The 23,706-nt window shown below is 30.8% G+C and overlaps 1 protein-coding gene across 2 annotated transcripts in view; it reads left to right on the forward strand.

The window, feature by feature from the left end:
* Positions 1 to 23,706, forward strand: part of LOC100369107 (RNA-binding protein, mRNA-processing factor 2a-like) — a 93,388-nt gene that overhangs the window by 49,169 nt on the left and 20,513 nt on the right. The gene's annotated exons all lie outside the window — the stretch shown is intronic.

Below are 23,706 nucleotides of genomic sequence, written 5' to 3' on the forward strand. Positions count from 1 at the left end.
CTTTTCGCCACTTTTCCTGAGACTAGAAAATTGATGTTTCCATAGAAACCAGTTTGAAACTTGTTTGGTTTTTGATGTAATATAACAGTAAAACCAACTGAAAATTTAATAATATATACTGGACAATATATCCATCAATATTACCCAGGTCATTATAAAGATATTGACTCTGATATTGACACTCAAACTGTTCCGTGAGGAGATACTGCCTTACCCACAATGCAATGTTTTGTTAGTTCAAAATGAATGTAATCATGAAAATTAAAAATGAATGGATTTGAATGGAAGTGTTGTTGAAATATTAAAGTGACAATTCCCGATTCGTGAGGCTTGACTGAAAAGTCACGGTACTTGTGTTTAGTCAGATAGGGAAGTGCTTCGAATTTCTTATGTCATTACAATGGAAAGATAGTCACACAGAATAGTCCAGGTATAATTTCAAAACTGGATATCAGATGGCTTTGCCTTTTCATTAAAACTTTTAATTTTTAGACTTCAATGTTCATATCAAATAACTTTAGCTTATTCTTTGTAGTATTGTGACGTTTTTTGGGGACTACTTTGTTGCATGCGTCAGAATACATACTTTTGTAATGGTGTTATATGTCACCTGATCACCTGAGTGTATTGATATGTAAAAAGTAGTGCCGTTGGTGTACTGTACTGGGTAACTAGTAAAAAGTAGTGCCGTTGGTGTACTGTACTGGATAACTAAAAATGGGGGAATAAACAAGAAGTTAAACTTGAATGAATGCTCTTTGGTTCTTTGATGCTTCATATGTTTCTTGAGTCTACAAATCACAAGTATGTACAAATGTTATTAACAAAAGACATATTTGGGCTGAATATTCTGCATGATATACAAGATAAGATAAGATAAGATAAGATAAGATAATTCTTTATTACAACCTTATAGAATGAATTACATATCTATTTTGGTTTATGAAATGCAATAAAGGTGTTAAAATAAACATAACAAGTTAGATATCTAAAATCTACTACAATACAGTTACATGAAATAATGTAAAAAAAAAATATTAATGACCCATTAGGTGGTTTTCTCTAATGGTATTTGCTGTTTTTATAAATTTGATAAGCTCTGTTAGTAAATATTTGTTGTTTGTATTCAATATATGAATGAATTTTTCTTTGTTTGTACAGTGTTGAAAATTGTTAATTTTCTTTGAAAAATGTGAATATAACAACTCTCTTTCATCTGTGTAAAGTTCACATTTTGTGATGTAATGAATTTCATCCTCAAGTAGGTTGCATTTAGTACATTTTCTGTCTTCTGTTTTTATTTTTGGTCTTTTGTGCCTTCCCATCTTGATGTTTAGTTTATGGGCACTTAGTCTCAATTTTGCTAATAGACCAATGTTTTCTTTATTATCGAGGATTTTAATGTATGGTTCAGTATTTATATTTTGGTTTATATATGGCTGTTTTGAATGCAAGCTAAGCTTAATAATAATAATTTTATTCAACATGAAAATCTACTACAGAGAGTAATTTTATGGTTGTAAAACAAAAACAGGAATAATACTTCACACAACTAATATCACAAATAGCACATTAAATACATATTATTATAGAATGAGAAAAAACATGATAAGCTAATGCTATTGTTTAGGACAAAGCAAAATTGAAATAGAGTTCACTCCACCAAAATCACAAATAAAACATTGAATAAATATAACTAAGAATGGAAGAAAAAACAAAACAAAAAAACAAACATGAAAATTAGTTTAAGAATAAAACTACTAAGCTACTAAATATGCCATTGCATTAAAACTACCTGCTGACTAATTTGATGGAGTTGCTATGTTTCATCTTTTAAGTTCATACATGTACTTGTATGTATGAATTGTGCAGTTTCTATTCCTGCAAAGCTTGTCATAATTAATCCAAATTTTTCTTTTTCATTCATTTTCAAAAAGTCAATGCTAGCTTAAATTTTACACTCAAACCATGAGGTTCATAACAAAATTATATCGTAAATTGAATGATGTAATTTCACTTGTAAATTTCACATACAATAATGGTGAATCTGTATGATTGATGGAAAATTGTCAGTGAAAATTATAATAGTGAAATGCATTAATAAAGCTAATTAAAGGGTGAATAACTCAAAGGGCTCTAGATTCAATCATCAGGGTTCAATAATTATTAAAAAAAAAAAATGAAATGAACATTGTTGGTGGTGCTGAGAACTCTTGATATAACCACATGAACCTCGTCTTCCCTCGCGGTACGTAATGTGCTCTGACAACTGATTGGAAAAATTAGCACAAAGTGACATAACGTCTGAGCTGTAAGCCGCCAAGGACCATGCAGGAAATACTGTGCGCATGATACGCATGAAGATGATATGATCACCATGGCAACTTGGGATGAAGCGTGTCTTAAGAAAAGGTTTTTGTCAAATTATCTCTGTTGTTATGGCAACCTCTGAGTGGATTTTTTTTTTTTTTGGTGTGTGATAAGATGATGGGTTAACGTAAAAGGAGTGTCGATTTCTCATTCGGTTTTATACTAGCTGTTAAGAATGGGAAAAAAAATGTTCTCACCTTATCAAGTGTTAATGGAGTTAGATTCAGATTCATATTGTCGATGTAATCACACGTCGCATGAATCCTTAAATTGTACTGATGCGCTTTGCTTTGATAAACAATTATTTATATTTTTGTCATCTACTAAGTTGGATTTTGTGACACAGTTCTTATGATACATCTTCCAGACGTAATTTTATCCCAATTAGTATGACATTTATAACGACATTTTTTTCGCCATTCACAAAATAAATTTGCATAAATTTTTCCATATTTACAAAAATAAATTTGGATCAAGAACAATCTCTAATGAAAAATTACATCCATTTGATCCAAAATTAATTAATTATTAAAATGAGCAATTGTTGTACACAATTATTTTTTTTTATTTTTTCCATATTTATAAATTCATTAATACTTTTAATTCTTCTACAAAAATACCAGATTTCTATTATTTTTCCTTGTAAGAATTTTTAATGGTCACAACAAAAAAAAATGTTGCGCTCCTGAGAGGACAGGAAAAAAATAACACTTACTGACCAGAAACTAATCATTTTTTTTGTTTAGCCTAAGGCGGAACGAATACGAGTTTTTCACATTCACAAGTTATACCAGGTGAATATAGTTATAGTCTGGAATCCAACCATTCATACTCCCCTTTCCAGTGCACTCAAGAATGGCTCCGTGAATCGTTACGTAAATACGTAGTCGGCACAGAATTCTGTGTCATCACTGACTGGCTGTCTCCATGACCTCATTACATTACCATGGGAACACGCATGCGCAGACTCTCTTGTACATTGCATTTTGAAACGTCATCTTAAGATGTAAATATTTCACTGTTTTGGTCAGTGAAAATAAATTTATGAACGTTGTGAATAATTAATAGCTAACTTGGCATCAGATGATATATTGTTCGTAACTTTAACGCTACTGCATTCGAGAACAATAATAATTAAGTTTCTCAGGAAGCTATGAAGTAAGGATATAGAGTAGAAAAACCATTATGTAGTCACGCTAGAAATGTTTTATTTATTACGTACAATTGTATATTTCACTTTACCATGGTTGAAAATATTTTTAGGCTCTCCAAAAAAATAGGTTTTGTTTTTCGTCATCGTGTTCATCAGGTTGAATCCTGTGGCCTTGCACATATTTTTTATGCGATTTTGCATATCGATAAAGTGCACCACACATGGTAGAATGGAGAAATGTTTATTTCGTTTCAGAGAATAAACTTTAAATGCACGTATTTAAAATAAATAATAAAAGTTAAACTTTGAACAAATATCTTGTGGTATTAACAAATTCGAGATAATATGAAAAAAACAAAAAACAATTCCATATCATCTTTTTCTGTAGGAAGAGAAACAAAAATGAATTTCTATTCTATTTTCTTTTTATTTAAATTAATTTTTTTAAATTCAAAATATGAATTTAAGTGAAAAACATCACGTTTTGTTTTTGTGTGTAACCAGTTGAACTACGTGTTGTTTTTTTGCCAGAATGTTGATGAATTTTTTTCACATTTTGATGTGTTTTTCTATAATTTATTTTAATTTTAATTTCTTTTAATTTCTAAATTCCCTTAATGTCAAAATCGAAATTTTTGTCAAAGTATAGTTTATTTAATAAAAGCTACCACAATATTACTTTGGAATTTAAAGAGTTCTTTAAACCTTTGAGAACTAAATTTGTTTCCCGCTTTTTTTTGTTCATAATTACCATAATTTTCATTAAATTTATTCTCAATTTTGGGCCAAACAGACAAAATGTGACATTGCTTCTAGTTTTTGATCAAAAAATTTGAAATATTAGTAATATTTAATGTGGGAAAATGAGCAGACTATAAATAGAACTATTTGTGGACAGTAGCTGAAGCTAAAGGTAGTGGAGTTGAGAATGACCAAACTAACACACAGATGGTTATCTTGCTAATTGGTTGTTAGTGAACTTGTACTTCATGGGGATCAATGTAAACACAATTAACAAGTTGTGCAGTTTTTTGTTTGAACTTTAACTTTTCTGGCTAAAGTTCAGATGTTGTACTTTTTTGTTTTTAGGGCATTGAGGTTTGAAATATAGTGGGTGGAGACAGTTAAAGTAATGGCGAGTGGATTTTACACTATGAGCAAAAAATTGATTTATCGCTCAAAATTTGAGTAAATTTGTTCAGTTATTATATTTTTCACTGAATTCAATCAAAATGTGATGTTTTTTCTTCTTTTTTTATCTAAAATATTTGAATTTTTGCAACATTTTATGCGAGAAAGACCAGAATATAAATGGAAGTAATTTGTGGAAGGTGCCTGTTGACTGTAGTACAGTAAAGGAATTAATTTTACTCTGGGTTTTAATTTTGTCTATTTCGCTGACTGGAAAATGCGCTAAATTAAACCCAGTGAATATGTAAAATTTAGCATAGAACACATTATCTAAATGATAAAAGAGTAAATTTAAAAACCACTGAATATGCCTGAAATGGTAAATCAGAGAGAATTTAAACCCAGTGAAAATTAGTCATTTTACAGTACAGAGAGATAAAATCATAAGCTTTGTATCGCAGTTGTGGAGGAGGACAACAATTAATAGAATGGCATCAGTATGTGTATAGGCAGTGAATGGAAGAGCCATTTAATTAATGAGACTTCAGGCAGGGGTAAATAATTTGTAAACTTGCTGAGTTTTTTTCGAAGATTCAGAACAGTTTGGCCTCCAGCGGGAGGTCAATTTTTCCGCTGCAACGAGTCACAACATGTCTTGGCTGTTTGAATAGACAGATGACACGTGGAGTTCTTCACTTATAACAGACAATACATCTTTAACCGTCCGAGCACCAAAGGCAACTTTTCAACCATTCACAAAATAAAACTTGCATAAATTTTTCCACATTTTTACCAAAATTTCGATCCAAACCTTTTCCCAATGGTGAATTGCGTCCATTTCGTCCAAAATTATTTAAAAAATATCGAAAAATGCATAATAAATAGGCAAAATTTTGCACTAAAATCTGAGCGGGAAAAATTATAGCACTAAAAGTGTTTATCAGTCCTACAATAAAAGATTGTGAAGATGAGTTGGCTGCATTCACAAAATAAAATTTGCATAAATTTTTCCACATTTTTACCAAAATTTTGATTTAAACCTTTAGCTAATAGGAAATCATGTCCATTTCATCCAAAATTATTTAAAAATATCGAAAAATGCATAAAAAAATAGACAAAATGTTACACCAAAATCTGAGCAGGTTTATCAGGTCTACAATAAAAGATTGTGAGGATGGGTTCGCTTCTTTGTCTTGCTTTGATCTCACAATATTGTATATGATTCTGAAATGTCAGGTTTTGAGGAGATCTTTGTCCAAGTTCCCTGGTATGTGAAAATCACTTCAAGAAAAAAAATATTAATAATCTTAAATTATGTTTAATTGTCAGGTAATGTGATACAATGAAAGTACACATTTACATTTCTACATATTTCATTTTGAGAGAACTTGAGGGTCTTATCTCTAATGCTGATCCCAACTCTCTGTCTATTGTTAACAATTCTAACTTGCGAGGGAATTGCCAGAGTTATAGCAATGTATACAACGCATGTGAAATACATTTTTGTTTCTTTGGAATTTGAACATGCATTGTGCGCCGAACACCCCATGTTAATTAATTAATGTCTCGTTTCCAATTCACAATCTCAAAAATGGATGGTGTATTTATTGGACAGGGGATAGTACATTGCATATTATGCAAATTTAATCATGGTAAGATTCCATCAGTGACAAGTAATAGAGCACGGATAGTTGCCGTGTCTTGCTATTAGTCTGAATCAAAAAGGATGCAACATGCATCTTATTTTCTGTGCAATTTGTGGTTGAATTATTCAATAGTGAACTTGACTATGCGACCACCTCCCTAGAGTGCCCAGGAACGTTAATTTCACTGAATAAACGAAACTGTGCATCTGTTAAGTGCTGATTGTAACAGCTCGGTGACACTGCACTTGCATCTGCATGCTAAGTGAGTCGGTAGTTGCTATGGCAACCGCATCCATTGAATTCTCCATCCCATTATTCTGCATTCATTTACCTTGCAAAGTTTGTTCTATGTTCATTCGGGCTTTCTTTAAAAGCGTGACTGAAATTGATTTTTACGTTAAAATTATCGGATTGCATTTTTTTAGGCGCAACGTCTACAGAGTAGATTTGCGTCTCCGTTTACGAAGAACGGGTGCCGAGGAATTGAATAACTTCTAATAGCTTCATCGCACGACAAACGTAAATTGGATTTCTATCAGTCTTTTTTTAGCATACTTGATTGAACCCATACATTATGGGAGGGAACGTTGTTACCCTCTTAGTTTTTATGTTATAATTAAATCATGTTCTGTCGTGAAATTCTGTCTTCACGTTTGCATGTGACAGGACCTCGTATCTAGGCGTTTTCTCAATTGCATTCCACACTTATTGATCAGGCGTTGTTTTTATATAAAGCTTGTCTTCAAACAGTGTCCCTATTTTGTACGTGACTGAACATGTACAAAAGCTGTAATGAAAATCTTCGTATAAATTTGTGATAAAACTAGTTTTAAATATAACACACCTGAAATCCCATTTGACCCATATTCATTGGGAATCTTTGTAAAAAAAAATATAAAAATTAAATGGAAAGTGTTTGATCGATAATATGAATCACATTTTTTTTTGAATATATGGATTAACATTTTTTTGTAAAGACTAATGACATTACGGCTGCATTCATTTGCCGCACTTACTGACCTTCAGCTGCCAAAAGTTCATTCAATCCAAATCTGTACATTTCAACTCGACCACCTTTCACCACTTAAGCTTTCCCTCCAGAATTCCGATATAAAAATGTTTCGCATATTCCCGACTTTTTTTTTTTTTTTGATGAAAATGACAGATTTTTTTTTCAACAAAATGTATAGTTGAAGACTTTGAAAGTTATGAGTTAAATTGAAAGTGCTCTTAGAAATACTGTGAAATACTTTATTTTAGCTGGAATTAATTTTTGCTCAAAAGACTTTTTGGGTGTTTTGTATTGAATTTATTTTCACTGATTTTTGAAGAGTTGAATGTTAAATATAGGAAAAAAGGTATATTCACTGGATTTTATTTTCACTGAATCATTCTTTCAGCGAAAATAGTGAAAATTAATTCCAAGCAAAAATAAAGTATTTTACATTGATAAAGTAAGTGAATCAAAATATTTGAATTTTTTTTCTATTTTCTTCAAATTTGTATCTGTTTTTTGACTAAATTTGTAAATTTTCAAATATAAATATAATTATTAGTTATGATTTTTAATTATGAATAATAATAACTTGTTATTTTTTTAAATTATTAATTCATCTCAAGATAATTATAAATTATTGTCACAGATTTATGGCTTATGAATACAAAAGTAGTCTGCGATTCATACATTCCAATTCATACATTCTATTATTACATACATTTTATTATGCAAATGCAAATTTTTCATATTATGAGGATTTAATTTTATTTTGAAATTTAAGTATAATTTAAAATTGAGATGAGTAACTATATGCAAATTTGAATTAAAATATTGAAGATAAAATTAATAAGCAATATTGTGTCCAGTGTATAACAGTATTAAATTTGCATAAATGTGCATAAAAAATTGAAACAAACACTTTTTTATTTGTAAAAAGTACAAATTTGTTGAATAAAGTTTGTGTAGTCTGCTCAGATAAGTGATTTATGGTTGCTGTCCTCCGAGATGAAGTATTGTGTCAACAGTAAACTTAACAAGTTTACTTTGCTCTTAAAATTTATTTGCCGAGTTCAAAAGTCAGCGTTTACATAAGTCATGTAGAAATGCATAGTCTTAGTACACCACAGGGACTACACTCTGTCGGAATTTTTGGCTTGGCTTCTCTCGTCAGTTTCTGGGATGCCGGCTCCTTTTCGTCAGTTCCTGAGATATATCGGCTCCTCTCGTCAGTTCCTGGGATATCAATTGTAGGCTCAGATAATTTAAAACTCTGAATGAATTACATTTCTGCTACTGTGCAAAATTAGAAAATAAAAGAATTGTTTTGCATACAATACAAGATCTAGTTTGTGCTCAACAGCGGATGTAATATAGTTTGATTACCGTGGATACTATATTATGGAATGCTGTGCCCTGAATATGTATATATTGTGATGTAATCATTCAGATAGATAGAATATTATGGGATATGGGCCCTGAACATGTATAATATTTTGACTAATAGCTTCAGATACACATGTAGATGGAATATTATGGGATATAAGCCCTGAACATGTATAATATTTTGACTAATAGCTTCAGATACACATGTAGATGGAATATTATGGGATATAAGCCCTGAACATGTATAATATTTTGACTAATAGCTTCAGATACACATGTAGATGGAATATTATGGGATATATGCCCTGAACATGTATAATATATTTTCACTAATAGCTTCAGATACACATGTAGATGGAATATTATGGGATATATACCCTGAACATGTATAATATTTTGACTTATAGCTTCAGATACACAGGTAGATGGAATATTATGGGATATATGCCCTGAACATGTATAATATTTTGACTAATAGCTTCAGATACACAGGTAGATGGAATATTATGGGATATATGCCCTGAACATGTATAATATTTTGACTAATAGCTTCAGATACACAGGTAGATGGAATATTATAGGATATATGCCCTGAACATGTATAATATTTTGACTAATAGCTTCAGATACACAGGTAGATGGAATATTATGGGATGTATGCCCTGAACATGTATAATATTCTGACTAATAGCTTCAGATACACAGGTAGATGGAATATTATGGGATATATGCCCTGAACATGTATAATATTTTGACTAATAGCTTCAGATACACAGGTAGATGGAATATTATAGGATATATGCCCTGAACATGTATAATATTTTGACTAATAGCATCAGATACACAGGTAGATGGAATATTATGGGATATATGCCCTGAACATGTATAATATTTTGACTAATAGCTTCAGATACACAGGTAGATGGAATATTATAGGATATATGCCCTGAACATGTATAATATTTTGACTAATAGCTTCAGATACACAGGTAGATGGAATATTATGGGATATATGCCCTGAACATGTATAATATTTTGACTAATAGCATCAGATACACAGGTAGATGGAATATTATAGGATATATGCCCTGAACATGTATAATATTTTGACTAATAGCTTCAGATACACAGGTAGATGGAATAGTATGGGATATATGCCCTGAACATGTATAATATTCTGACTTGTAGCTTCAGATACACCTGTAGATGGAATATTATGGGATATATACCCTGAACATGTATAATATTTTGACTAATAGCTTCAGATACACATGTAGATGGAATATTATGGGATATATGCCCTGAACATGTATAATATATTTTCACTAATAGCTTCAGATACACATGTAGATGGAATATTATGGGATATATACCCTGAACATGTATAATATTTTGACTTATAGCTTCAGATACACAGGTAGATGGAATATTATGGGATATATGCCCTGAACATGTATAATATTTTGACTAATAGCTTCAGATACACAGGTAGATGGAATATTATGGGATATGTGCCCTGAACATGTATAATATTTTGACTTATAGCTTCAGATACACATGTAGATGGAATATTATAGGATATATGCCCTGAACATGTATAATATTTTGACTAATAGCTTCAGATACACAGGTAGATGGAATATTATGGGATATGTGCCCTGAACATGTATACTATTTTGACTAATAGCTTCAGATACACATGTAGATGGAATATTATGGGATATATGCCCTGAACATGTATAATATATTTTCACTAATAGCTTCAGATACACATGTAGATGGAATATTATGGGATATATGCCCTGAACATGTATAATATTTTGACTTATAGCTTCAGATACACCTGTAGATGGAATATTATGACATATAGACTCTGAAAATAGCTTCAGATGAATGCAGTTTTTATTCCCCTAAATAATAATTTTCCCGAAAATACACAAAAAATGTGTCTCGTGCAAAATGTTTAAGCGCCTTGCTGATAATAATCTCGGCAACATTTAATGAAAATTGTGTGATTAAAGCAGCATGTGGGAGCAGAAGACTATTAAAGATAATTAAAGATATCTAGAACTGATAACCACTCAGAGTACTTACATGATTCACCCACAACTCTACATCTTGTATTTTGTTCAGTCTATAAGGGAGTTGAAGATATTGAACTTTTTGATCTGTAATCACAAAATAATGTGGAGGACATGATACAAATGTTGATAATTTTAAAAACGAGATGATGCTCTAAAATCATGTTTTTCTCGGGCATAATTTTCAAATTTGATTTTGTCTCCAGGGAAGTGTTGGCATCTATACTTGTCTATTTCTCCTTTAATTGGCACTTCCTTTTTCTTCTCGCTTTTCTTGTATCTACTCAGTTCTGTTCCATTTGATCTTTTTTTAATACTCTTTCCTTTTCTTCATTTTCATCCCTTTTTTTCTCACATCCCATTTGTTCTGTATCCCTCTTTTTTTCATTTTTCTTCATCCCTCTTTCAATTTCTTCCATATCCCTTCCCTTTCCTCCTCATCGCTTTACTCTTCATCCTTTTCCATTCCTCTCAATCCCATCTTTCCTTCATCCTTTATTCTCCATCCTCTTTATCGCTTTTCATATCATTTTCCTTGTATCTTCATTCGTTTCCCGTTTTCATCCCTTCTTCCTTAATTCTCTCTCCTCTTCATCGCTTTCCTTGTCTTCCCTTCTCCTGAGACTTTTCTCATCTTCCTATCTCATATGTATCAGAAATCCATTTTGAGGTTAATTTAACCAATGAACCAGAATATCCAGAATTTAATCTATGCATATTCCATCATTTATTTTTCTCATTACCATAGCAACTTGATAGGAATAACACCTGGCAACCTATCCATAACTGAAGCGATGAACACAAAACTCTTTGCAGATGTTGAGGTCTTAACTTGATTATTACCACGGGCACCGTTTATCGATTGCGGGAAACAGAATCATTAATTTAAACTATTTATCCAGACTTCTGGTCGTAGAGTTAAGATTAATTAGAAGAAAATGTCTCAGTGTGTTAATATTATTTACTGAGTTTGCAATGTGGACTCGCTTTTTACCCATAATGCATCTTTATCTGGGTCAACTGACTTTAAATGGAACACCTCGGTCGCGTTACAGGGTGTCTCGGTAAAGCATATGGGAATCATTTTCTGAAATAACATTCATTTTATATTCAGCTCAATTTAATGAGAAAAAAAAATAATATTAAGGTCAAATTATTGTGTCACCATGGTAATATCACTGATGGTGTCAACACACTATAAAATGACAAGTCCTATAAGCATTTTTTTTAACAAAATGATGCTGATTTTGTTATTGTGAATTGAAAAAAATAGTACATGTATTTCTGGATGTTGCCATGGATACTGACTGATCAATAGGATGGATGGATGGCAGAATTGTGCTATGAACTTGACATCGATATGTTGTCATGGTGATAAGTGATGGATATTCTCTTCTTAATGTTCTCTTTCATGTGATTTTAAGCTTGTTAGGTCTGTTTCTTGTTAGCACAATGCTAACCTTTTACCATCAAACTTTTTCTGCACTTTTTCTCTTTTATTTTTCAATATTTCTGGAAATGAACCCTAATTTTGGAGCCAACAGACAAAATTTGTGTCAATTTTCAGTTTTTGCTCAAAAAATTGGCTATTTATGTCCCAATGTTCTGAAGAAAAGTGCAAACTACAAACAGGACTATTTTGTGAATTTGAGATGGAAAGAGGAACTGATGGTGAAAATATTAAGTTCTGTCACATTAATACAAGCATGATTAATGGTTATTTGAATAAAAAATTACAGATTTTTTTTAAAATTGTTTCCCCAAAGAATCCTCCAAATTACGAACTTTTCTGAAATAATAATTATTATACATCTGTTATCATAACATCATAAATTAAAGCATGGAATCATTTCACGGGTGTCTGCATCATAAGCTTATCAAAAAATGACTGAATTTAAAATATGGAACAATTTTTTTCGATTAACTGTTCAAGATGGTTACAAATATTGTTCATAGCAACAAAGTTCCACTCATTTTCACCATTTTGCTCATTTCTGACCTCATAAGCGCAAGCAGTTTGATCGAGAAGATGTAAAATAAAAAGACGATTATCAGGATAATTTAAATCGTGCATTCAGGCAGTACACGATCATCATGGTTGTTACTCCCACTGGTACTTGTCTTCGTATAAATTAATAATAAATTTAGAAAAAATTGCCAAAAAAATGTTATGTGAAAATAACCAAAGAGTTAAAAGGTCCGATTGCAGGTACAACTGATATAAATTATTAATAAATTTAGAAAAAAATACCAAAAAAATGTTATGTGAAAATAACCAAAGAGTTAAAAGGTCCGATTGCAGGTACAACTGATATAAATTATTAATAAATTTAGAAAAAATTGCAAAAAAAAATGTTTTTATGTGAAAATAACCAAAGAGTTAAAAGGTCCGATTGCAGGTACAACTGATATAAATTATTAATAAATTTAGAAAAAATTGCCAAAAAAATGTTATGTGAAAATAACCAAAGAGTTAAAAGGTCCGATTGCAGGTACAACTGATATAAATTATTAATAAATTTAGAAAAAAATACCAAAAAAATGTTATGTGAAAATAACCAAAGAGTTAAAAGGTCCGATTGCAGGTACAACTGATATAAATTATTAATAAATTTAGAAAAAAATACCAAAAAAATGTTATGTGAAAATAACCAAAGAGTTAAAAGGTCCGATTGCAGGTACAACTGATATAAATTATTAATAAATTTAGAAAAAATTGCCAAAAAAATGTTATGTGAAAATAACCAAAGAGTTAAAAGGTCCGATTGCAGGTACAACTGATATAAATTATTAATAAATTTAGAAAAAATTGCAAAAAAAAATGTTTTTATGTGAAAATAACCAAAGAGTTAAAAGGTCCGATTGCAGGTACAACTGATATAAATTATTAATAAATTTAGAAAAAATTGCCAAAAAAATGTTATGTGAAAATAACCAAAGAGTTAAAAGGTCCGATTGCAGGTACAACTGATATAAATTATTAATAAATTTAGAAAAAAATACCAAAAAAATGTTATGTGAAAATAACCAAAGAGTTAAAAGGTCCGATTGCAGGTACAACTGATATAAATTATTAATAAATTTAGAAAAAAATACCAAAAAAATGTTATGTGAAAATAACCAAAGAGTTAAAAGGTCCGATTGCAGGTACAACTGATATAAATTATTAATAAATTTAGAAAAAAATACCAAAAAAATGTTATGTGAAAATAACCAAAGAGTTAAAAGGTCCGATTGCAGGTACAACTGATATAAATTATTAATAAATTTAGAAAAAATTGCCAAAAAAATGTTATGTGAAAATAACCAAAGAGTTAAAAGGTCCGATTGCAGGTACAACTGATATAAATTATTAATAAATTTAGAAAAAATTGCCAAAAAAATGTTATGTGAAAATAACCAAAGAGTTAAAAGGTCCGATTGCAGGTACAACTGATATAAATTATTAATAAATTTAGAAAAAATTGCAAAAAAAAATGTTTTTATGTGAAAATAACCAAAGAGTTAAAAGGTCCGATTGCAGGTACAACTGATATAAATTATTAATAAATTTAGAAAAAATTGCAAAAAAAAATGTTTTTATGTGAAAATAACCAAAGAGTTAAAAGGTCCGATTGCAGGTACAACTGATATAAATTATTAATAAATTTAGAAAAAAATACCAAAAAAATGTTTTTATGTAAAAATAACCAAAGAGTTAAAAGGTCCAATTGCAGTTACAACTGATAATCAATTTTAGATTTAGGACATCAAGATGACATATTTAATGACAGGAATGTGTTTGAGATTCTTCCGTATTATAAAAATGTTTATGCATGAGAAAACAAAGACAGTCCACTCTCTAGAGATTGTTGTATCTCTTCTATTCTTTATGTTCAAAGCGGGAGGGTCGTCATCTGCGGGAATTGAGTCCCAAGCGACGATAACAACACGTGCTAAAACGCAAAGGATCATGGGTAGACATTTGTTTGTAAACAATGACACGCTATGGCCATCCGACGCATCCTACTCCCTCACTTTCAGTTATTAACACAAATATTCACATTTTGGGGGATTATTTTAAACATTTTCATCAAAATGTAGTCGTTCTATTTACTCGACTCTTGAAACAATGTATGTATTTATTTATTTTTGTTTTTATTTCATATTCTGAGATATTTTTAAAATATTTAAAATTACTACTGTAAATATGCTGGAGGGTGCTGTTCATTATAGACCATAGTATTCACTTATTATTAGAACAGCCTCCATTCTTGGCAGCCAATGAGAATGATCGCTATTCTGATAGATGAAATGCAAACACAGTGTAGCCACGGTTACTGAAAAAAAGTGGTTTGGCATAAGATTTAACTCTTTAATTCTAGGTTTATCCCGTTTATGGGAATCTTTTATGCAATTCAGTTGGTAAATTCACAATAGAAATGCAAGTAAAATATTTTCAATATTTTTGACGTAAATGTCATTTTTTGCAACATTTATCAAGTATTGTATCATCAATCTCCAACCCAAACATAGAGAAACTAATAAAAACTAGTCTATTTAAAGCAATTTTGTTTCATTCATGTTGTAATCTCAGACAGAAATGTACAAGGTGTTTTGTGAGTTGCAATTATATCTGATGTTTTGAACAGTGGCACGGCTTAAATCGTTGAAATACTTTTCTTTCGTAACACTTTTACGATGGAGCAGTCATATAAAATACTGCAAAGAATTTCACATCTGGGCCCAGGAGGGTATTAAAGTGAGAACTGAAATCTTTCTCTGGCATTGCTACGCATGGAGATCTGTTGCCTTAAGAGATTTAATAGATTGAATAATAATACATTCTAGTTTGCGTCTGCACCCCCCGGTGTAATAATTATATCTCAGCCATTCTCGTTTGCGTCTGCACCCCCAGTGTAATAATTATACCTCAGCCATTCTAGTTTGCATCTGTATCCTCTGGTGTAATAACTATACTTAGCCATGTTTAAAATATAATAAAAAACTCCTGAAAAGAAAAAAAATGTGATCATGTGTACTATTATTTTAATATTCAAAATCATCCAGAAGAAAAGATAAGAAAGTAATCGGTTTCTATAGAAACTTGAATAGTTTTTATTTATTTACATTTTTGTGCCAGGCAATGGTATGTGTTCATTCTATCAGTTACTGACTGTGATTGCACAACATTAGTAAATAACAAGTAACATTTTTTATAAAATGTACTTATTTTTTTTTTGAGAGAGAGAGTTAAATATTAAAAAATGAAGTATTCCGTCTGCATTTCTTTATAAATTATTCATAACTGTTTTTTACTTATAAGGTCAGGTGAATTTTATTCCTCCTCTGTTACATGGAAACAGATTATCATGGCCAAACTTGATATCTTTACAATAAAGGAACAGTCAAACAGCGAAGAAAAAAATCTGAATAAATCTATATTAATGGTTTAGTTTCTTTTAATTTTTTCCATTTTTTCTCATTTCCTTTTCTTTGAGAATCGAATCCTGTGAAAATGCAACGTTCATTTTATTGCGTCAAAAATTCATTAGATGAGAGACACGAAAATAGCTACAATGCGACATCTGGGTTATACGGAAGCTAGAAAATGGGAGTAGTGGTTTTGTTCAGTCAGTTCTTGAATTGTCGTCTTTGTGAGACTGCTCACCTGTCGAAAAATCTGCATCTGTAGGAAAAACTACAAACGCGCAGGAATATATTTATCTCTTCGCTTCCAAATTTCCAAATGGCGTCTATTTCCAAAGGGGACAAAATTTCTCTTGTATTACATAGTAATTCCAACCATCCTTTGGGGCCGTGTCTTTTGAAACTGTTATCACTTTATACAAAAGATAAACTTATTAATAGGTTAGACAAAAAATGATACAATTGGTCTCGGATACCGCTCGGAGATGTGGCCCATTAGCGTCAGATACACTATAATGGTTTAATCATGAATTGTGATAATACTGATGACATTTTTTTATTTTATGTCTCAAAAAAAAAGTTGATTGGAACTACCATTATTAATAAGACGCCATGAATAATTAATTCACGGTTTTCTCGTCTCTTAATCTCACCGTAATAAATTATTCATAACTATTTTTTATCCCTGCTGTTACCATGGAAACAGATTATCATGGCCAAACTTGATATCTTTTGATTTAGCACGACTACAGTCATGTTTTCTAACAATACTTGAATATCGTGACTTAACCGATAAAAGAATCTTACTTGATTGTCATTTCAAAATAAATTTTGAAGACATTTTTTTTATTTTAATGGTGGCTATCAAATCTTGATGAATCAAATTAGATTAATAAAATGTCATCCTCCTTGAATTAATTTCCTGTGAAAATGATTGAATTAAAAAATGACAGTCTCAGTATGGATTTTTATATTGCCGCATGTCTGGTCAAAAAACAATATTCAGGAGCAGACCAATAATTCCACTGGGGTGTTTATCAGTCTTGATTATTATTTTTTTTGATCAATGAAAAATGTGTTTTTTTTTTGTTATCAGCTTTCTTGATTTACTTATATTCGATCTGGTATGTATCAGTGCTTCCCACCCCTAAATGATGAATGATTCATCCCACCCCTGAATGACGAATGTTTCATCCCTTAGCAGTGACTGGCTGTTCAATTTCTCTTTTAGTATAAGATTGATGAGGACAGAAAATATGATGCAGAAAGTTCTAGAAATTGCAGTATTACAGTTATACAGCTGCAATATTTTTTGTGACCCCCCTCACACACACAGGTTCATACCCTTATTTATAGTTGACATTATTTGTATGGGGATAACAATTGAAATCATGTCCAAGGACTGGGCCATTTGAATTATTGGGAGGGGGCATATTTTTTTTATATAATTTCTAAAATGGTGATCAAAGCTTGTAAGCCAATCGCAAATAAAGTCCATCATTGTGATTAGCCCACATGTATATGGATGTATTTTAACCCCAAGGTTTGAGAAGAGTAACAACCACTACTGCCTTGCGGTGAAACCAGTTAAATCAGTATACCACATATATATAGTTTTTAGCTTCGCTGTCGACTTTGTCGAGTGGAGCTTATCATATGAGTGATCGTTCATCGTCCATGTCAATGTTTTACTTTTTCGACTTCTTCTTGAAAACTACAAGCCTGAATGCTTTGATACTTGGTGTATATGTACCTTGGGTAGACCTCTCTCAGATTTGTTCATTTCATGATCATATCTTCAATTCTCTAATTTTGGTGAATATTTTTGTCATTTTTGGTAAAAAGTGATATTTTTGACTTCTTGTTAAAAACCGCAAGTCCAATTGCTTTGATATTACATATATAGGTACTACATGTGGACCTCTCTCAGATTTATTCATTTTGTAATGATATCTTTAGTTCTCTAATTTTGGTGAATATTTTTGTCATTTTTGGTAAAAAGTGATATTTTCTTCTTGTTAAAAACCACAATCATTTATGGGTGAAAAATGATATTTTTGAATTCTTGTTGAACACAGCAAGTCCCATTGCATTGATACTATGCATATTGTTCATTTTCTAATGATATCTTCTGTTCTTTAATTGAAATGTGCATTGCTAACAGCGGAGCTATCTCAGCCGAGAGGCTGCTTGTTTTGTTATGAGATATTCTTCCCGATGAACAAGTCACAAACTCGTTTGAATTGTGGTTAATTACGTAAACGATCACCGGGTAGCGCATGGTTCAAATGAACAAAATGAACGTAGCTTTTTTAAGATGTTTCGAATTGTACGTTTACCTGCTACGCAGTGATGTGATAAACATTTAGAGAACGTTTTTTTTTTTTTATTGTTTTTCTGGCTGATGAGACAGCGGTTTGTTAGACATACTTGAACAAAACTCTACCACATGATACTCGGACTTGAAAATCGTACACTTCTGTTACCCTCTCTTATTCATTTAATAATTAACAATAAAATAATATTAAATACTTTTGGTCAAAAAAGAAACATACCGAAAAAATGAAATATAGCGACAACTTATAATGTTATTTTCAGCGATAACAACCAAGTGAACAACATTTTCGGGGTTTCTAGATTGATTGAGTGGTTTTAAGTCATTGTAGAGTGGTCGTCTAATAATCTTTCGGGGAAAGCATCTAAAGCGAAACTTTTTTCGTGTCAGCGTTAGAGGGGATTACATATTGGCGTGGGTTCTTAAGAGATTTAATGACGCCAACAAGAACGGTGCCACTATATTTATATATGTACTTAGATAATCAAGTACTGTAAATTACTTTATTTTCGCTTGGAATTAATTTTCACTATTTTCGTTGAAGGAATGATTCAGTGAAAATAAAATCCAGCAAATATACCTTTTTTCCTATATTTTACATTCAACTTGTCAAAAATCAATGAAAGTAAATTCCATACAAAACACCCAAAAAGTCTTTTCAGCGAAAATATTAATTCCAGCTAAAATAAAGTAGTTTACAGTATACATAGTTAACCAATTTAAAAAAAAACATGATAGACTTTAAAAAAGTGAGTAAGTATGAGGGTAGGGGAGAAGGGGGAGGTGATGTTGATTGGGGGGGGGGAGGTTATGGTAATTGCTTATTGGGGAGATTTTGAAAGAAATGTACATATATAATTTCAAAATGAAATAGAATATAAGGTATGGCATAACCTAACATTTAGAAAGCTTCTAACTGGCTCAAAATTAGGGTGGCTTGCTTTCAAAACCGTTACGTATTTAAATTATTGCAGAGAAATCTAAAAATTATATTCATTTCTTCCAAGAATAATAAAAAAAATTATAAAAAAAAATACAAAAATTTAGGCAACATTTTTCACCAAAATGTAGTGAAAGTATTTTGACTTTCAAAAGGATTGTATGTTTTATCTTCAGTTCGGTTTTAAAACGATTGAAGCAACGTTTTCAGAACAAGCGCTAGCTACTTTAAAACAAATCTTTATTTTTAAGCTGTTGCAGTAAAGTATCGAATAAAAAAAAAACGCCGCTATGAGCGATTTTAATCTCGTCTAGATCCTCCATTAGGCACTGTAGTCATCTGTCTACGAGGCTAAATCTTTCCTGTAGCTTCATTACTGCGATGTGTAATACTGTTTCACGTTTTTTTTTCTTTAATGATCGCTTTCCAATTGCGAGGTCAATCTAACAGACTGCTGCGAATGTATAATGAGTAGTCTCGTATTGATTTAATTGTTTTTAATTAAAGATTCCATGTATCATTTCATTTTGATTGTAGCCCTCATTGTAATTATAGTGGCTGTGGGTTGAAGGTTAAATGTTTGTTGTTATCGTGGTTGTCGTCGTTAACACTAACTTTTCTCATGGATATTATTATTTTTGTATGCATAGTAGTCAGGAAAATTTATACCTGAGGTTTTATTGTATGTATTTGATTGCCATGTCTGTCATAGACTAGATGTTGTCTATTATCATCAGTCTTTGAGAAATCTATAATAATACGAATAATAAACTAGTGAATCGGTCCGGAAGGATGTGGGTGTCTTATGTATACTGTAAAATACTTTTTTTTAATTTAACTGTAATTTTTTTCTGCTCAAAATATTTTTCAGCTGCTTCATATGGAATTTATTTTGAATACCAAATGACCCATCTGACTTCCTGCCCAAATTTTTCAGCACTTTTTGCTTACACAAAGACAAAGCTGGAGTCAATTTTCAGTTTTTACTCAAAAAATTTGGCTATTTTTGTCGCAATCTTCTGAAGGAAAGTGCAGACTATAAACGGGACTATTTTGTGAGTTGTAGTGAAACAGTTAAAAAGTCAAGTCTTTATAAACCATCTCAGAAACAAGTTATAATAATGTAGAATACTTTATTTTCACTTGGAATTTATTTTCGCTAAAGGGATGATTCTGTGAAAATAAAATCCAGCGAATATACTTTTTTTCCTATATTTCACATTAAACTCATCAAAAAACAGTGAAAATAAATTCAATACAAAACGTCCAAAAAGTATTCTCAGCGAAAATTAATTCCAGCTAAATTTAAGTATTTTACAGTATATTATTATATGTATGTACATCCATTAATGTATGGATTTGTTTTCTTCCAATATTTTTAAAAATAGATGGTATACATTTTGGTGTGTTATTCTGAATAATATTTTTTTTTGAATACGCACTTCATTATTATCATTTTTGTATATTTTGGAATAAAAAATTTAGAAAGTAATTTAACTAAAGGGAAAACTGGGATATTGTATTGTATTGTATCGTGTTTGTAGAGTACATGACCTTTTGACCTGTAGTAGTTGAAATTTAACATTGTGAACGCCCTCATGGGGACTTTTTACTATATCCTCAATTAAGTTTTGCGAGTGTATTAATTATTCACTCAGTTTTAATTTTGCTATTTTCACTGTAAAGTTAAAATTCGCTAAATTAAATCTACGTGAATATGTAAAATAATAATAAACTCTTTGTTTCCTTAACAAATTTGTGAAATTAAAACACAGAAATATGCTCAAAACATCAAAATAGTGAAATTAAATGTCAGTGAAAATAAATGGTTTTACAGTATTTAAACAACACTATAAATTATTCATTTACTGTTCTAAAATCCTCACACTTTTTGTCGTATGTCAAGTTCTTTTTTTCATCATTCAATTTTTCATATTATTACAATTTTAGTCATAAAATAAATTATTCATTAATTCTATCAAAAATTTTTCACTTTTGGTCAAAATGATGTATCTTATTTTTAAAGGAATATTTTAAATTATTATATTTCCTTTTCTCACCAAAAAAAATATGTTTAGTAAAGTTTTAATAATTTTATATAGTTTTTTGATTGATTTTGGGCAAAATAAATAGAATTCATTATTGCAAAATGATTTTAATCACAAGAACAAAATGTTTTGTATGTGACTGGTCCAATTTGATGTATTGTCGCCTGGAATGAGAGCGCTACTCTATGTAGTGAACGTTTTGAGTCGTTTTTTCACTGTTCCACGTCAATACCAGACTAATGGGCAGAAAATGCAGGTTTACGGAAAGGCAATTTCATTTGACAAGTCAAGAAAATAAAGATAAACCTTAATCTCACTACATTACTTTACCATCAATCAGATTGCACTCCCGAATCCATCGATCATTTCATGAATTATTCATCCAGTATTATCGGCTGACGAATTCTATCACAAATTGTTGGTTTGTGAATAATTTTTGTCGCAAAATTTTGTTTTTTAACATTATTGCAATCCTTGAATATCAATTTCTTTTCATCAAACCAAAATTACAAAATGGCTGTCACCACAAGGCCTGATATTTTTTTTTTAAAATTGTCAGTTTGTGCAATTTTCATTTCAGAATTGACAGATTTATGGTCATAACATGATCATTGAACATTTGTTACTCCAAAATTTATTCAAAACTCTCATTTTGTGGTTTTCATTTAACTATTTTTCGTTTTTCATCAGTGTATTTTTGCTATAAATAGTATCAATTCTGCAGATAATAAATACATTTTTGGAGCTAAAAATGGTTTTTGAGTGATTGATAGAATCCATACACAAATGAATATACTTTCATTACTATGAAAACTAAGTCTGTTGAAAAAATGTTGCTATAGCAACCATCTGTTGGTGAAAATAATCACATTCATCAAAATGTCAATAGAAAATTTATATGTGCTGAAATAATATAAAAAATAAAATGGACAATAATTTGAAGAGAAGGACATGAAAGTGATCGAGATTAAAAAGAATAGTGTTTTCCTCTATTAACTTTGTAAACGAGAAATGTATCTTTTTCAACTGTAGGTGGCACTGTTTAAAAAAAGAAGTTAATTTGTTGTTGATCTATAGAAAATTCCACCCTAAGATATCTTTATTTATAAGCAGCATATGAAGCAGGTTATTTGCAAGTTTCATTAAATGAATAACAAACAAGTTAGGGGTGCTTAAAATTGTTTCCATGGAAACAATAATTTCTCCTGTAGTGTTAAACTTTACTTTGATAGCCATTTGGATTGAGGTTCATGATTCTAAAACTTGTTCGGTTACCCACAATTTTTTTTCTTTGGAACTTAAAAAAGAGAAACCGCAAAGAAACTTTTGCAAAGTTTTTCGAAAATGTCCACACTAAAGTTTGGGGTAGCAGTTTAAATTGTAGTTTTTGTGAGTCGCACTATATATAGGTGGCACGTCCCATTACTGGATTCAGGGGTGAGATGCATATTGAGGCGTAGGTCATTCCATTGTTAAAACGATTAAGATTATGAACTGGAAGTCTGTTATCAAAAATGCTGTGTATTATTACTAAAAATGTGTGCAGTATTATGGGATAGCTGTTGTAAATTACATGTTGATATCAATGTAACAGGATTAGCCGTATTTATAGATTTAACTCTCCCTTCTATCAAGGATTATTAAAATGATTGATTGTACACCTATGTTTGAGATTACAGTAATATACTTAGCTGTATCAAATCATGACAAGCTGCGTCCCCATCTAAAAATGGATTCTCCCGTTTGTAAATTTGTTTAAAGTCAACCCAGCCAGACTTTAACAATTTGTTGCTTAATTCTGAAAAAAATTATCAATTTCGTTTTGTAATTTTTTTTCTCCCATGAAAGTTGATTAATTGTTTTTTTTACCAATTTTGTTTACAACACTGCGTTTAATAGCACTTCTTGGGAGTCACAGATTCCACGAGGGAAGTCAAAGTGACTGGCGAAGATTCGCTTTCTTAAAAAAATATGTGAATTTGGAGGGAAACTTCAAGTTCAAGTCTGTAGGTACGTGTGTGACTGGGCGTGGATGGCAAAATGCACTGTATTTTATGCATTAAATTGCCTTTCTGATAAGAAGATGGTTAGTCACACAGTCCTCTAACATAGTCTTATACATGTACATGGATATGGTTGCTATGGCAATGCATTTAAGTTTGCCAGTACATCATTTAAAGATCTCGCAAAATGTGTTGAAGTCGTGGATGAAA

This window comes from Saccoglossus kowalevskii, chromosome 20 (genome assembly GCF_978046115.1).
Source record: "Saccoglossus kowalevskii chromosome 20, keSacKowa6.1, whole genome shotgun sequence".
Lineage (NCBI taxonomy): Eukaryota > Metazoa > Hemichordata > Enteropneusta > Harrimaniidae > Saccoglossus > Saccoglossus kowalevskii.